Source organism: Homalodisca vitripennis, unplaced genomic scaffold, assembly GCF_021130785.1.
Source record: "Homalodisca vitripennis isolate AUS2020 unplaced genomic scaffold, UT_GWSS_2.1 ScUCBcl_57;HRSCAF=856, whole genome shotgun sequence".
NCBI classification, from domain to species: domain Eukaryota; kingdom Metazoa; phylum Arthropoda; class Insecta; order Hemiptera; family Cicadellidae; genus Homalodisca; species Homalodisca vitripennis.
The window spans coordinates 127,602-135,414 of NW_025776193.1; positions in this window are offsets into that span (position 1 = coordinate 127,602).

Below are 7,813 nucleotides of genomic sequence, written 5' to 3' on the forward strand. Positions count from 1 at the left end.
TAATAGTTTGAGAAATTATGTTATTTTTGTACTCGTTCCAGTCAGCACTCTTAATTTTCCACCTGGGACACCTGCCTGTCGAAGACGGAAAGGATTCAAAAGCCACGGCAATGGGCGCATGGTCACTCCCTGACAGGTCGGGAAGTACGGACCAATGCACTCGAGTGAAATGTGTTTACTGCAGCAGAGAACACAGCAGTAATTCCAGAAACTGTCCAGAACTCTTCCGGCAAAAAAACATTAAGAACCGCATGAGCCTACATAAAGAATCTTATTTTACAGCGAGCCAGTTCTTCCCTATTGAATACAAAAAAAAAACTCATCAACCTAACTTCATCCCAGTTCAACCAAAAAAATACTCCGAAGCAGTAAAATCCCTAGCAGAGCAAAACCGAATCCCTCTGAAAAATAAATTTGAAACACTTAATAGTCTTGAAAAAGACAATAATCACATTGAAACAGAATCAACTTTCTCCTACCAAAGACCCATTAGGCAGGCTAACAGACGAAATAAAAATCAACCCAATAAGAACCTATTAGACCACACTTACCATAGCCAAAAGAATAGTAATCCGAAACCCTATCAAAAACCCTCCACAATAATAATTCCACCCAACGATAGGGAATGGCTGGTAAGACGGGTAAAAGCAAAAATAGAAGAGCTTAGAAACAGCATACAGGAAAACACTACCCAAAGTAAATTAGATGAATTATTTGATTCATCAACCAAAGTGGCTTGAATTTACCCATTTTTTACAAGAACAAAAAATCCACGTAGCAATTCTCCAAGAGACCTGGCTCAATAAAGAAATTAAAATTACACACCAAAACTACAATGTCATCAGACAAGACAGGCAAGATGGTTATGGGGGAATTGCATTTTTGGTCAATAAAGACATTACATACGAAGAAATAGATTTTATTACTCAGGAACCTATACAGATATCAATAATTAAAATAAAAAAATATAAAGCACCAATAACCATATGAAGGGCTCAGGGGAAGAAGGGGGCAAGTCAATTTTTTTTTTTTTTTAGTTTGCTATACCAGCGGATAGGTCAGATAAGTAGCTACCTCGTGTTAAAATTATACAGGAGAAGAAAGAGGCTAGTTAGTTTAAAATCGTATTTAAAAAATATCCATACAGGTTATAAAGGAGGTAAGTCTGAGCGCTTCAGGCTAAGAAGGGGGCAAGTCAGCTGGCGAAGTAAACAGGAAATCGTCTGCAGGCTTTTCGTATCTGTAATATTGATTGTTCTCCAGTATTGATCCGTCAGTGTAGTTGATTTTGAGGTTATGTTTTAATGTTCTGCTGTTGTAATAGTGTTCTTTGCAGTTTTAAAATCTTTTGTGGTGAATAATGGAGAGTGAAAGTGAGTATGAAGAGCATAGTGCAGTGAATGAAGTGAAAAATACGAAGAAGAGAAAACAATTTGGACGTTTAAGTGATGCGAATAAGAAGTTGAACCTTCAGAGCCATACTCCAGGGCCTGATTGCCAATGTAAACATCTCAAATGCTTTGAAAATGTCCCACAACATTGCCGGAAAAGTATTTTGTTGAATTTTAATTTAATGAATTCTGTTGACGAACAAAATACTTATCTTTGTGGGCTTATTTCTGTGCAACAAATACAAAACAGGCGCCCTCGTTTAGCTGAAGATGAAGCTAATTTTCGTGATGCAACCTATTCTTACAGAGTCAGATTTTTGTGTGATGAAACAGTAAAGGAAGTACAGGTTTGCCAGCAAGCATTTCGTTCAATTCACGGAATTGGAAAGAAAAAACTACAAATCCTCCAAAGAGGTCTTAAAAAAGAAGGTAAGGCACCCCGAGACGGTCGAGGTAAGCACAATGTAAGGCCTAATAAACTTTCAGAAGAAGCCAAAACAGCTATAGTAGAACATATAGGGTCTTTCAAGGGCAGAAAAGGCCACTACAACCTGTCACAGTCCAACAAAATATATTTACCAGAAGAATTAAACATAAAAAAAATGTTTGATATGTTCTGTATTAAGCATGAAAATATAAAAGTGTCCTATGAAACATACCGTACAATTTTCTCCACAGAATTTAATATATCATTTGGCTATCCCCGCATGGACACTTGTGGCACATGCGATGAGTACATTGCAAAATCAAAAATCTTAGAAGCAGAAAAATTACATTTAAATGTAAATACAGACACCGATCAAATAGAGCAAAAGGATACTGAACTAAAACGCTTGCGTATTGAGAACACAGTTCATAAGAAAAAAGCTGAAAGGTTCTATGAACGAAAAAGGATTGCAAAGCTCATTAGCAGAAAAAATGAAGACCTTGAGGCAATTTGCTTTGATTTCCAGAAAAATCTGCCAGTCCCCAACTTGTCGACAAATGATGTGTACTATAGACGCCAGCTGTCAGTTTATACCTTTAACATTCACATTTTATCCACTGGAACCAGCGTTTTTTATACGTATCCACAGACTGTTGGTAGCAAAGGCAGTGACGAGGTTTGCTCCATGATTCACGATTTTGTATATAACTTTCTAGATCCCAATGTTAGACGACTGCGCATTTTTTGCGATTCATGTGGAGGGCAAAACAAGAACTGGAATGTTTTTAGATTCCTTCACCAACTGGTACATGAGCAACACAGATTTGATGAAATCATTGTTTGTTTCCCCATAAGAGGTCACTCCTACATGGAGACAGATAAGAATATGGGAGTTATTAAGCAAAAGACTAGAGTCGAGCTACCAAGCCAATGGGCAGATGTGTTCAGGCAAGCCAGGGTTAAGCCTCGACCCTTTGACGTTGTAGAAGTAAAGCAATCAATGTTTCGGAACTGGTCTGGACTTCTCAATAGCATGTATGTTAACAAGTGCCCCTTCAAATCCAGGCCAATTAGAGAACTTAAGATAACTGGAACTCATCCTCGTTTCATCTTTCATCGAAGCTCCTACAGTGGGCATTTTGATTCTGCAGTGGTTTGTAACCGACAAGTGAAAAAAACGAAGGAACTTGGCAGACAACGAATTCATTCTTCCAGATTATCTATATGAAGGTAGGTCTTATAACGTTATTAATTTAAGAAGCTTAGTATTAGAATAAGTGTTTGAGTGAAGGCTCTAATGTTATCGTGCTTTAATCAACAAAACGACAATAATATTCTATTTAACACAGTATTATTTTTATTTTTTTATGAACTGTATTTTTCTATGTTCTTGTAATAAGAAATTATAAAGAGTAGGATATGGAGAGGGAGGGATAATTTAGAAAACATTCTGAACCACTCATTTGATTTTTCAATGTAAATGGTTAGTGTTAAATTAAAATTGTATAAAATAAAAATAATGTAATTAATTGTATTCATTTATATAAATTGAATTGTAATTAATTTACATCTCTACATTACAGTTTTTGTTACATTTATAGATTTGATACCGATACCCAAGGCAAAGTATGAAGATGTGAAGCACTTGTCCAGGTTCTGCGAAAGAGAAGCTAGAGAGTACTTAGAAAACTTGCCATACAAGTAGAGAAGCTGAGAAAGTTGCAGAATGTCATGAATATTTAGTTTGTAATAGTTTTTTAACAATTAAAACAGGTGTTAACAAAAAATCACTTTGTGTAGTAGATGACTTAACTCTTTTTTTCCCTGGACATCCATTTATTTTCTATGACTTACCCCCTTTATAACGTGTAAATATGGAGTTTATAAACAATTTATGTTATTTTTAAAAAAATCAAGGAAGGTAAGACAATCTAACCTATAAAATTTTGTAGATTTAAGATAAAACTGTATAAAGAATCTAAAAAAATTAAGAAAACTCAAATTTTATATAGAGATTTCGATCTTAAAACTTAAAAATCAGTTTTCCTGTAAAATCTACAAAAACTGACTTGCCCCCTTCTTCCCCTGAGCCCTTTATATATAACATATACCGCCCCGAAAAACAAATTGCTCCGACATTTTGGAATAAGCTCTTTGAAGATGATCAAGGATACAAAATCTTAAGCGGTGATTTCAACGGACACCATCCATTTTGGAATTGTTCGTATGCTGACCGGAAAGGCAAGGACATATTTGAATAAAAATAAAAATTTCTTAGAACAAAAAATATCCAACGAAATAAGTCTTGACAATAATAGGCCTTTCTCGGAAAATAAAAATTGTAATGCAGAAAACTTATACAACATTCTTAATGTTACGACAAAAAAATGGTGGACTCCAAACTGCTCTAAAGCAGTTGCTCACCACAGATTATTATTTAAAATATTTAAAACTAACATGACAGCCTATAATTACAATAATTATCAAAGAGCACAACTAAAAGCAAAAGAAATCATAAAACATGAAAAAAATAGCATGGGAAAACTTTTGTGCTGAAATAAGTGACAAAAAATGTTTACAATATGCATGGAAAGTCGTTAAAAAAATTAAAAAGAAGAACCCTGACTACTCAGACCCTCTTATATGTAATACAGATTTGTGTGACAAGGTCATGGAACAAATTGTACCAGACTATGTTGCAACACTTACAGAGATCAACTTTCCTAAATCAATACCAGAAAATAGGCCTACTCACGTACTGGAAAACAACTTTACAATAACCGAATTAGAGAAAGTAATTTCATCTAAAAAGAAGGATACTGCCCCAGGCTTTGTCAACATAACTTATAGCATGATAAATAATCTTCCCCACAATGGAAAATTTATCATTTTAAATATAATAAATGAAGTTTGGAACAATAGAATCCCTATGCCGAAGGAATGGAAACACACCTATCTTAAATTTATCCTCAAACCTAACACTGATAAAAACAATGAAGAATCTTACTGACCGATATCACTTATCTCATGTCTAATGAAGATTTTCAATTCCTTAATTAAAAAACGACTTGAATGGTTTGTGGAAAAAACAACATAATACCGAACACTCAATATGGATTTAGGAGGAAAAAAGGATGCGGTGATACTTCACCTCATTGCGGAAATCAACACTGCAATGACATACAACGAATATTCACTTGCTGTATCACTTGACCTTACCAAAGCATATTGTAAGGTAGACATTACTTCCCTTCTCAGAAAAATGTTTAAATATGATATACCGGTAAAAATTGTTCAACATTCCCATAAATGGCTAACTGGACGACAAGTAACACTGAAACACCCTAGCATGCACTGTAGTAGAATAGCCAACAGAGGCTTACCTCAAGGCAGTGTCTTAAGTCCCCTACTCTTCTCTATATATATTTCTGACATAGTTCTGGAACTCCCTATTCAGGTTAACTCACTACAATACGCAAATGACATAATAATTTATAGTTCACATAAAAACTACGAAATAGTTCATACAAAGATACAAGAAACTCTTAGTAACCTAGAAACATACTCACACAAAAATAGCCTGGAGTTTAACCCTAAAAAGAGTAAGACTATTTGCTTTACCAGAAAAAAGAGATTTGATCTAAATAATATAACCCTCTCTCTTGGTGGACTGCTCATCCCAAATGTTGATAAAATTAAAACTACTAGGAGTAATAATAGACAACAAACTCAACTTCAATGAACATATTATTTCTGTTCAAAAACAATGTTTCAAGGACATAAATGAGGAGGTAACATTCAAAACCTCACATGTCCATCAAATCAAAATTTACACGAAAAGAGAAAAACTCTTCTCCAGCAACCTTGTTAATTGAAACAAAAAATAAGCTGCCCTACACCTTTTCCTTGTCCCCAAAACACATTTTCTAAAGCTTTCGAGCCTAAAATGTGCTAGGTTCACTAAATATTTAGGTTTAAATTTTGGACATGTGAGGTTTTGTTTGAATCTTTGGGACATGTGAGCTTTTGTTCAGAACTGAGGTTCATTTTGTGTTGTTTTGACTGGATTCATTTGCAGTAATTGAATGATAAATTAAACTTAAGTAAGCACAAATTTATGTCTAGGTAAAGGTTAATAAGAACATTATATACAGATTACAATATTATATTATTTAACACCACAAAGTTAAAATACCAAAAAGATAAATTACTTAAAGAATATTAAAGAGTTGAATTTATATTCTAGGAATTAAAAAATCATGTATAAAGTGAAATGAAAATCTCTCATTGTGTTTTAATAAGTCTTTACACTAAATGTGAAGCGCACAATCGTCTTCTAGGCAGTCACACTGGGGCACCTCGATCTCTTCCTCAATGGTTGGTGTATTTTCTCCGTGTATTATATCATTGTACCAGGAGAGGCTTTCATCCCTACCCCAATGTTCACCAAACAGGATTTTCAATAGGCCATCAACATCCTTTTTCTTTGCATTGGTAATAGGGTGAATCAAAGGCACTTCTCGAAGCGGAGCCTTTAAAATAGTTGCCCAATTCATTCCCTTTTTTAGTAGGGTTAACTGTTTAAGGTTTTCATCCTCGAACCTAAAATATTCTTTGGCTTTTACCCTCACTGAGATGGTGCCTTTAGAGGATACTTTCTTTGTCATAAATATTCTCTTTTTTTCACTGATCATAGCTAATGGTTTGAGAAAACCTTCTTTCCCCCCCAAACTCTTCAAATCCTTTAGATTCCAGTCAGTGCCTAGAACTTTGACAGGACCCACTTTCCTATACTCTTCCAAATATTCCTCTTTATTTATTATTGTTGGTTTTTTCTTCAATATTCTTTCTACTCTGCCAAACACTCTGTCTGCGGGTAAAAAAGAATGTCCACGGACAGGAAAAGTAATTGAAATTGTCTCCAAGTTCCCTTCCGTTTTAGCCAAAAAGTACATCAAACAATGCAAAATATGGTTATTCTTATTTTGGCCCGTGCACCCATCACAGAAAAGTCTAAGATGGGTGATAGATTCATCGAATTTGTAGGAGCTCAAAAAATTTATCAGAGCAGACCCAACTTCTGTAGATCCACGTCCCGCCTGCTCTTCAGACCACATAAAAAATTCAGGCTTCTTTGTATTCACATCCGTAATACAAACATTGTATAGGCTCAGCTGCCTTGCATAGAATGCTTGTTGTACAGGTGTTCGTGGAAGACTCTGAACCTGTTGCATGTCAAAACATAATGTTACTTCATTGCCTTTAACTTCTTTCAAGAGTTCATAAAATGCTTTAGCGCGTTTTTTGTGAATAGTCTTTTGGACAAAAAGTCCTTGCTTCTCATGAGGTGTTGCGCTTTTTATTTTATTATCCATCATTGCACAAAAACTGCAGATGTCCGATGCTGGGGATTTGAATCCGATATTGAACTCATTGCAGAATATACGTCTAAACATAGATTTTGTGACTTTAAGATCATTGGAAATTGTAGAGCTATCATAAATAGTCCACAACTTTTTAATTGACAGGTCACTACTGAGGTAGACTCTTTTGGTTTTTTTCCTGCTGTAATGGCTCTCTGAACCTTTTAAATTACCTATAAATTCTCTAACAGAATTTTTCTTTAGAATACTCTTACCACTTACTCGATCCCCACCTCGGTTTTCTACAAAGTCCTTGCCAAGACGAAGTTTCTTCAAAATTTGCCTAACCCTGTCTGATTTGAATTTAGTTAAGTGCAGAAAAAATGATTTGCAGACTGTGATATTACTTCCATTAGCCACAGGAAACACGTAATGAGCCGAAAAGCTGTGAGATTTACTTTTTTTAGGTAGGCCTAGGCCTAGGCAATTAGTTGTGCGGGATCTCTGACGCTTTACTCCAGAATGTGAAATAAGTCTACTTACTTTTTGATCTTGTAGTTGTTTGTTAGAAGAACAGTACAGGTTTTTTCGATAGTTCAATGCATCCTGAGGGCGCACTTTACAGCACTGAA